Raw genomic sequence first — 10,506 nt, forward strand, 5'->3', positions numbered from 1 at the left:
TCAGCAGGATAAATTATAATACCTACAACCAATGACATATTAATGCCATCATTAAAAATTGTGTTAAGAATGTTAAAATAAAAAATAAAAATGCCTTTTTATTTTGAAAATTAAATGAAACTACATGTCAAAAATTTTATATAGTGCCTGATACATAATCAGTGCTCACTCCATTTTATATGTTGTTGTTTACAATTTTTAGAGGATACTGGTCCAGATATATCAGTGAATGATGTAATATTTCTATAATTATTACTATTGTGCTAAGTCGCTTCAGTCATGTCTGACTCCTTGCAACCCTACAGACCATAGCCTGCCAGGCTCCTCTGTTCATGGGATTCTCCAGGTAAGAATACTGGAGTGGGTTGCCATACCCTCCTCCAGAGGATCTTCCCAACGCAGGGATCAAACCTCCGTCTCTTAAGTCTCCTGGATTGGCAGGTTCTTTACACTAGTGCCATCTGGGGAGTCCAATGACTACAATTGGACTGATTACAATAGTCCAATTACTATTACATATTTTTATTGCCAATGTTCCATACAAACTTCCATATCTTGTAGGTTTTGAGGCTCTGGTGGGCCATACAGTCACCTGGCTGTTTCATAAAAAGACAGATTCCTAGGCCTCACACATGGTTCAGATCGAGGGTGGAACCAAGAATTTTGCATGTCTGATAAGCCTCCCAGGTGATTCTTCTGCCCACTGAAATTTTTAAAAGTAGGGAGCGAGTATGATTGACAGAATTTATTGATGTTGATGTCTCTGTAACTTGTTGAAATAAATATCAATACTGTGATGAATAACTAAGCAATCTGCTAGGTGAATATTTGATATCATGAAGATTAAGCATCTAGAATTCAGGTAATTGATAAAATAGGTACACTTATCTTGATATTTTGGCTCTACTTGGGGAAAAATGATTTTTTTTTTTTTTTTGCAAAAATAGTCTCCTAGACCTAATCTGTGTTGTATTTTTCAAAGTTTTTTTTTCTTATATCTTCAATATATCTTTGGAGTGCCTTATAGATTAAAAAAAATTCTGAAAAGGATGGGAAGGACTTGGTTATGATAGGGCATGGAGTCAGTCACTGTTATTTCAAATAAGTTAGCCTTGTATATACGAGGCAGAGAGTTATTTCTGTCTCATAAGAGTCTGAAGGTAAACAGTCCACTCCCTAATGTGGTAACTCTGCTCCATCAGGTGCCAGGGACCCAGCTCCTGTTGCTCTGCATTTCCTAGTGCATTGCTACTCTTGTCTGCATAGTCTGAAGGAGCTCACTATCACATCCACATTCCAGTCATCCAGAAGCAAAAAAAAAAAAAAAAAAATTGGATGAAGATAACATGTATCTTCCTTTGTTGGCATATACCACAATGTTACTTCTCACATCCCATTGGCTTTAACTCAGTCATGTGACTATATGTGGCACAAAGGGAGTATGGGAAATGTAGTCTTCCTCTAAGAAGCCATGTACCTCATTTAATATTAGATATTATATTATCACAGAAGAAGGAAGAATTGCTGTTAGGAAACAATATCTGCCATATTACATTCAACTCTCTGCCAACTGGAACTGGACAGGCCTTATGATTTTCCATTGCAAAGTTTCTTGTGTTATGGATACTAAGTGAAAATATGTGTACACAGATTAAAATAATAAATCAGCCCTTTGGGATTGTCCTCTGAACAAGAAGGTAGGCACAGCCACATAGGAGCTGCTTTTGAAAATAATAAAATGTTGGATCAAAGTTGATCAAGTCAAAAAAGTGATCTCTTTGTACCAGAGCCACCAGATGAGATCAGTCCCCAGGAGATACAATGAAAATTCAAAGCTAGGAGATAATTCCTATAAGGAATCTTAGAGAGTCAGGAGAGAAAGGAATCAAGGAAGAATCAAAGATCACCATTACACACAGCCAAGCTATGAAGACTAAGAAAATGATCTCTGGGCTTTTATCTGTATGGGTTGGCATTAGCTGTGAGAATGTAGGGTAAGTTATATAAACAACTTTATAAAATTTCATTATTTGTGAAATTGTGATAAAAATAATAACTATTGCCTAAGCTCATTACAAGGATTAGATTAAATAATGTAACACAATACCTAACACATAATCTCTCAGTAAATATTAACTATTATTAATGTGAAATCCTCAAAATTCTTTAAGATCTGTTTTATTTAGCAAAGACTCTTTCTCCACAATCAACTCTTTTTCAAGCTGGAAATCTATAAACTAGAGAAACCAAAGGAAATACAGTGAAGCAGCTAAGCCCGGAAGCCAATATTTACTCCACCATTCCTAGGACACACAGATGGCAAACCCATGGGTTGCCAACCTTGTCCAGACAAATCATTCCCATGAGGTGTCTTCTGAAGCAGCAAGCCCTAGCTAATTTCCTTGTGCCATTTTCTCATTATCTTTTATAAACTGAGAAAGAAATCCAAACTCTTCTCCCAATCACACCTGGAGAAATAAAAGAAAAACCTAATAAGAATAATAATAAACAAACCACAAAGACTGTTACACTTCTCCCATTAAAAACTATTGTGGGGTAGATGAAGTCTGCATTTGGAAAACGTACAGAATGGTAGCAGTCTCTTGAAAAATAAGCCAAGGTTGCCATGTGCTTGTGCTGATAATAAGTAGCATGGCGCAACTGCCTCTTCTACAAAACCCTAGGATTTATGTCCAGTCCGCCTGCATCAGAGACTAGAGAATTAACTCATGAAACCCATCCATCAACACGTAGAAAAAGGAATCACAGTATCAAAATGAAATTAGCATAAAATTAGTTAGCTGTAGGACATAAATAGAGGTGCTGACATTTTCTGGCATCTTCTGTATTAAGTGTCTTTGGAGAACTCACCAAGCTTGGACTGTGGTTGATAGCCTCTGTGATTTATTTCAACAATTTCTACCATAGGCAGATTGTTTGCAAAGTCATTCAGGTATCATTAAGACAAATCAGGAAACATGGATAATTCTACAAGAGAAGAATATGATCATGGGAAGAAGACACTGCTCATATCAAATATCCACAACATGTCTTTGCAGCCTCTAGAACAGTGCATCACTGTGTTTATTAAACCATTGCTACAGAGAGTGCAGCAATCTGACATGGAGCCCTAATGAATTTTTGGCAAATTTGGAAATTGTGGCTCTTGTTGCCCAGGGAGCCTCTTAAATCAGCCTCCCTTTTACTGCAGTTGCCTTTTCACAGTGTATATCGCATTGAGAAATGGATTACGCAATCCACAGCTTTAATCCCCCTGCATTAGTTGATTGCATACCATGAGTGCATACTGCACAGTATATGAATCACAGGGAATCTAGGATATAGGTGAAAAGGTTATTTAAACACGAAACAAATGGGTGATGCCTGGGACCTGAGGAATTCTGTTTTTGTTGTTTAGTTGCTAAGTTGTGTCTGACTCTTTTGCAATCCAATGGACTGTAGTCTGTTAGGCCCCTCTGTCTACTGGATTCTCCAAGCAAGAATACTGGAGTGGGGGTTAACATTTCCTTCTCCAGGGGATCTTCCCTACCCAGGGGTCAAACCCATGTCTCCTGAATTGGCAGGCAGATTCTTTACCACTGAGCCACCAGGGAAGCCCCCTGGTAGGAATGGAGAAAAAAATGAAAAGTTGAAGCAAATGGATGAGAGAACCCAGGCATTTGGGAATGGATTAAAGCTAACTTATTAGTGAAGCATAGTGTTTAGGAAGAGTGCTAATTCACCATTCAAGGAAGTGATTTTTTTTTTTTTTATACTACCCTTTCACCATCCTGTTTCTTCTTTTCTGCAATGAGATCCCATTCAATTTGCAGATGGACATTTGGGCAAAGGCAATATAGTCTGATGAGTCTTAATTCTGTAAAATAATCTGCATCTATGATGACCAGGGCTTCCCTGATGGCTCAGTCAGTAAAAAAATCTGGCTGCAATGCAGGAGATGCAGGTTCGATCCCTGGTTTGGGAAGATCTCCTGGAGAAGGAAATGGCAACCCACTCTAGTATTCTTGCCTGGGAAATCCCACAGAATTCTAGCCTGCCAAACTCCTCAGTCCATGGGATTCCCCAGGCAAGAATACTGGAGTGGGTAGCCATTCCCTTTTCCTGCGGAACTTCTTGACCCAGGTTTCCTGCATTTCAGGCAGATTCTTTACTGTCTGAGCCAACAGGGAAGTCTCACCTCAAAAATGGGATAATCATAATCAGTCTTTCAAATTCATTAAGTAAGAATTAAGTGAGATTCTTCCTAAGTGATCAATGCAAAGAAATAGAGGAAAACAATAGAATGGGAAAGACTAGAGATCTCTTCAAGAAAATTAGAGATACTAAGGGAACATTTCTTGCAAAGGTGGGCTCAATAAAGGACAGAAATGGTAGGGACCAAACAGAAGCAGAAGATATTAAGAAGCAGTGGGAAGAATACACAGAAGAACTGTACAAAAAAGATCTTCATGACCCAGATAATCACGATGGTGTAATCACTCACCTGTAGCTAGACATCCTGAAATGTGAAGTCAAGTGGGCCTTAGGAAGCATCACTATGAACAAAGCTAGTGGAGGTGATGGAATTCCAGTGGAGCTATTTCAAATCCTAAAAGATGATGCTGTGAAAGTGCTACACTCAGTATGCCAGCAAATTTACAAAACTCAGCAGTGGCCACAGGACTGGAAAAAGTCAGTTTTCAATCCCAAAGAAAGGCAGTGCTAGAGAATGTTCAAACTACCAAATAATTGTACTCATCTCACACACTAGCAAGTAAGTGTTAGTCACTCAGTTGTGCCAGACTCTTTGCGACCCCCGTGGACTGCAGCCCACCAGGCTCCTCTGTCCATGAGATTTTCCAGGCAAGGATACTGGAGTGGGTAGCCATTTCCTTCTCCAGGGCATCTTCCCAATCCAGGGATTGAACCCTGGTCTCCTGCACTGCAGGCAGATTCTTTACCTAGTGAGCTACATCATCTCACACACTAGCAAAGTAATGCTCAAAATTCTCCAAGCTAGGCTTCAACAGCACTTGAACCAAGAGATTCCAGATGTTCAAGCTCTGTTCAGAAAAGGCAGAGGAACCAGAGAACAAATTGCCGACATCCACGGGATCATAGGAAAAACAAGAGAATTCCAGAAAAACATCTGCTTATGCTTCTTTGACTGTGCTAAAGCCTTCAACTATGTGGATCACAACAAACTGTGGAAAATTCTTCAAGAGATGGGAATATCAGACCATCTTGCCTACCTCCTGAGAAACCTGTATGCAGGTTAAGAAGCAACAGTTAGAAACGGACATGGAACAACAGACTGGTTTCAAATTGGGAAAGGAGTAGATTAAGGCTGTATATTGTCACCCTGCTTATTTAACTTCTATGCAGAGTACATCAGGCGAAATGCTGGACTGGATGAAGCACAAGCTGGAATCAAGATTGCAGAGAAAAATATCAATCATCTCAGATATGCAGATATGCACACCACCCTTATGGAAAAAAGCAAAGAGAAACTAAAGAGCTTCTTGATGAAGGTGAAAGAGGAGAGTGAAAACGCTGGCTTAAAACACAACATTCAAAAAACTAAGATCATGGCATCCGGTTCCATCACTTCATGGCAAATAGATGGGGAATCAATGAAAAAAGTGACAAACTTTATTTTCTCAGGCTCCAAAATCACTTGCAGATGGTGACTGCAGTCATGAAATTGAAAGACACTTGCTCCTTGGAAGAAAAGCTATGACAAACCTAGATACCGGCTTAAAAAGCAGAGACATTACTTTGCTGACAAAGGTCCATCTAGTGAAAGCTATGGTTTTTCCAGTAGTCATGTATGGATGAGAGAGTTGCACCATAAAGAAAGTTGAGCACCGAAGAACTGATGCTTTTACACCTTTGCGTTGGAGAAGACTTTTGAGAGTCCCTTGGACTGCAAGGAGATCAAACAAGTCAATCCTAAAGGAAATCAGTGCTAAATATTCATTGGAAGGACTGATGCTAAAGCTGAAGCTCCAATACTTTGGCAACCTGATGGGAAGAACTGACTCTGGAAAAGACCCTGATGCTGGGAAAGATTGAAGGCAGGAGGAGAAAGGGATGGCAGAGGATGAGATGTTTGCATGACATCACTGACTCAAGGAACATGAGTTTGAGCAAGCTCTTGGAGTTGGTGATGGACAGTGAAGCCTGGCATGCTGCAGTCCATCCAGTTGCAAAGAGTAGGACATGACTGAGCAACTGAACTCAAGTGAGATCTTACATGCTCTTCTAACTAGGACATTTGGTGGGCAAGAGTCATACACCCATATGGATACCTTGGAGAAAGGGGTGCTTGTTTTCAGGCTGAACTCAGACAGGAATTGGAAATGGTAAGGAGCATGACTTAAGACAGCCAGTGTGCATTTCCTGTTCAAAGGCTATGGGGTCTTCTTATCTCTGTGGGTCTGCTCTGTTTCTCCCTAACTGTGGCATCCTAGTAAGGTCCTCCCACATATGGCCACAGCAGTGGCTACTCTGGACTAGATTCAGCTCACTTTTTGTAGAAACTCACCTAGCCTTCTGACTGTCTTTAAGATGTGTCAAGCTCATTCCCACATCAGGGACTCTGTACTTTACATCCTTGTTCCTGATATGCTCATCTCCGAAGTCTGCATGGCCACTCCTTCAATTCATTTAAATCTCTGTTCAAATCTTACCTTTAAAAACAAATAAGCCTTCCTTGACCATTCCAACTAGTATTATCCCCACCAGTATGCTTTTCCGTTTATCTAGTTTTGTTTTCTTAATCGTGACTGTCATTATCTGACAAATACTTACATTTCAGTTCACCCTCCTGCTAGAAATCAGTTCATTGACATTGGGAACTCTCTTTACTGCATTATCACCTTTGCCTAGAACAGAGTCTCATACAATTAGTATTGGTGGAATGTATATTTCATGAATGAGTGCAAGAAGGAATGCTTAATTTCCCTAGATTTGGAATTCTAAAGTTCTAACAGAATTATAAGGATCACTTTTGTTTTTTTCAAGAGAAGCTACTGCAGTCAATTTCTGGCCAGCCTATGAAGCGCCATCCTTGGGGCAGCTGGCCACCTTTGGTCTTCTCAGGATTGAGATGGGCCCCTTTTCATAGTACAGAGCACTGGTACTTATAGCATCAGGAAGGCAGATGCCCTCAGGTGGGGCTTGAGTGGCCCAGCTCTGGTGGCACTTGGGCTTTGTGAAGCACCAGCTCAGCTCTAACAGAGAGGCCATCTACCTTTGGCTAGAAATGTCATGGTCAGGGACTGGATTGATTCCGCCAGGTCCTTGCTCTCTCTCTGGCCTCAGTCATAATTTTCCTTAATTTTAAATTTAAAAAATTCATTCTGCATTTTATGTTGAATTTTTATGAGCTGTTAATAATAATCATAGTCAATACTTTTGAATTCCCTATGAGCCTGCCACTTTAGGAGCGTATTTATGCAGCTTAACTCCTGGATCCTCATGACTGCCCTCTGACGTGGCTATTAGGATTATGATCTTCATTTTGAAGATGAAGAAATGTAAGAATACAGAGAAAATGAATTGCCTGAGATCTCTCAGTGAGTAATTAACAGAACCAGGAGTTAAACCCAGGAAATCTGGTTCTACCTTACCATCTAACAAAACTGTTTTATTCAGTCCCCTGTGGGGCTTAGCAAGAAGTCCTTATTTTCTTAGAAATAACATTCTGATGGGTTAAATACATGCAAATGTGCTTTTAAAATGAAAAAAAATATTATGTGTAAGCTATTTTTATTAAAGAAATATTATAAAGACATTAAATATTCACTTGGGACTGTACTATTTCACAGATGTAAGATCTAGTGTTTTCTATGACCTTTGCATCTGTTTTTATAGATACACACCAGAAATTTAAAGGTTTTCTTTTGTCCAGATTGGCAGAGTTTTCTTCTTTTGTTTTGTTTTTTGGGCTTTTAAAAAATATTTTATTCAAGTATAGTTGATTTACAGTGTTGTAGTAATTGCCGGTATACAGGAAAGTGATTCAATTATATATATATTGTTTTTCTTTTTCATAGTCATCTCCATTATGATTATGACAGGGTATTGAACATAGTTCCCTGTGATATACAGTAGGACCTTGTTGTTTATCTATTGTGTGTGTGTGTGTGTGTGTGTGTGTGTATATATATATATATATATATATATATATATATATATATATATTACTTTGTATCTGCTACTTCCAAACTCCCAACCTATCTCTCCCCCACCTCTCTCTCCCTTGGCAACCACAAGTCTGTTCTTTATGTCTGTGAGTCTGTTTCATAGATAAACTCATTTGTGTCATACTATGGTCCCACATGTAAGTGATAGGTGGTATTTGTCTTTCTCGTCCTGATTACTTCACTTGGTGTGATCATCTCTAAGTGCATCTGTGTTGCTGCAAATATCAAACGGCATTATTTCATTCTCTTTTATGACTGAGTAACATTCCATTGTATATGTATCACATCTTTATCCATTTACCTGGCAATGGACATTGAGATTGCTCCCTGTATTGGCTCTTGTAAATACTGCTGCTATGAACATTGGGGTTCGTATATCTTTTCAAATTAGTTTTCTCCAGATATATGCTAGGAGTGGGATTGCTAGACCACATGGTAACTCTATTTTTCATTTTTTAAGGAACCTCCGTGCTGTATTCCATAGTGGCTGCACCAATTAACATTCCCACTAACAGTATAGGAGGGTTCCTTTTTCTCCACACCTTCTTCAGCACTTGATATTTGTAGAGCTTTTAATGATGACCATTTTGATTGGTGCGAGGTGATACCTCATTGTATTTTTGATTTGCGTCTCTAAAAATTAGTGATGTTGAGCATCTTTTCATGTAATTGTTGGGCATTTGTTTGTCATCTTTGGAGGAATGTCTCTTTAGGTACTGGACCAATTTTTTATTGTTTTCTTCAGTTGTATGAGTTGTATATTTTGGAAATTAAACCTTTGTTGGTTGCAGAATTTGTAAATATTTTCTACTAGTCTGTAGGTTGTCCTCTCATTTTGTTTATGGTTTCTTTTGCTATACAAAGCTTATAAGCTGTATTAGGTAATTCAACACTCAAAAAACTAACATCATGGCATCTGATTCCATTACTTCATGGCAAATGGAGAAATGATCAAAACAGTGACAGACTTGATTTTCTTGGGCTCCAGAATTACTGCATATGGTGACTGCAGCCATGAAATTAAAAGATGCATGCTCCTTGGTGATAAACCTAGACAGCGTATTAAAAAGCTGAGGCATTACTTTGCTGAAAAAGGTCCATCTAGTCAAAGCTATGGTTTTTCCAGTAGTCAGGTATGGATGTGAGAGTTGCACCATAAAGAAGACTGAATGCCAAAGAACTGATGTCTCTGAACTGTGATGTTGGAGAAGACTCTTGAGAGTCCCTTGGACTGCAAGGAGATCAAACCAGTCAATCCTAAAGGAAATCAATAGAATATTCATTGAAAGGACTGATGCTAAAGCTGAAGCTCCAATACTTTGGCCACCTGATGCAAAGAACTGACTCATTGGAAAATACCATGATTCTGGGAAAGATTGAAGACAAGAGGAGAAGAGGATGACAGAGGACAAGATGGTTGAATGGCATCACTGACTAAAGGGACATGTGTTGGAGCAAGCTCTGGGAGATGGTGAAGGACAGGGAAGCATGCCATGTTGCATGTCCACCAAAGAGGTGGACATGACTGAGCAACTAAAGAACATTTGTTTTTGACTTTTTTTTATATTGCCTTGGGAGCCTGACATAAGAAAACATTGGTATCTATTATTTATGTCGGAAAATGTTTTGCCTATGTTCTCTTCTAAGAGTTGTATAGTGTCGTGTTTTAAATTTAAGTCTTTAAGCCATTTTGAGTTTATTTTTGTGTATGGTGTGAGATAATGTTCTAACTTCAATGATTTACATGTGGCTCTCCAGTTTTACCAAAATGACTTGCTGAAGAGTCATTTCTCCATTATATATTTTTGGCAGAGTTTTCAATTAAGAAATTTGCCAATTTTCATAGTAAACAAAGTCAAGGTCCTAAAACATTTTTCTCCATTTAATATCTCCTCTTTGGATTTGGCAGTACTCTCTAGCAAATACAGAAAGGTTTCAGAAACACTATAAAAAAGTTAAGGTTTATACTGAGTGTAACAGACAACTTTGCTGGTTTTCTCAAGCTCTGGTTATAATAAAAGTATAAACATATAGGTATAAGATAAATGCTTGAAAAAGAATTCACTGAGTGTTCTGTTACTTAGCATCTTCCATATGCATGACTGTGAAAGTCCCTTAGTCGTGTCTGACTCTTTGCAACCCCATGAACTCTAGCTCACCACGCTCCTCTGTCCATGGGATTTTCCAGGCAAGAATACTGGAGTGGGTAGCCATTCCCTTCTCCAGGGGATCTTTCCAACCCAGGGATTGAACCTGGGTCTCCTGCATTGCAGGCAGAGTCTTTACCATCTGAGCC

The 10,506-nt window shown here is 39.0% G+C and overlaps 1 long non-coding RNA gene across 1 annotated transcript; it reads right to left on the minus strand.

Annotated features, from left to right (window-relative positions):
• Positions 1 to 501: 501 nt before the first annotated feature.
• On the minus strand, positions 502 to 3,466 carry LOC113904570. The gene is made up of 2 exons (XR_003514575.1): positions 2,872 to 3,466; positions 502 to 2,468 (listed from the first exon to the last, which is right to left on the minus strand). It is a non-coding gene; the product is annotated as an uncharacterized LOC113904570 (long non-coding RNA).
• Between the last annotated feature and the right edge of the window lie 7,040 nt (positions 3,467 to 10,506).

Source organism: Bos indicus x Bos taurus, chromosome 2 (assembly GCF_003369695.1).
Source record: "Bos indicus x Bos taurus breed Angus x Brahman F1 hybrid chromosome 2, Bos_hybrid_MaternalHap_v2.0, whole genome shotgun sequence".
NCBI classification, from domain to species: domain Eukaryota; kingdom Metazoa; phylum Chordata; class Mammalia; order Artiodactyla; family Bovidae; genus Bos; species Bos indicus x Bos taurus.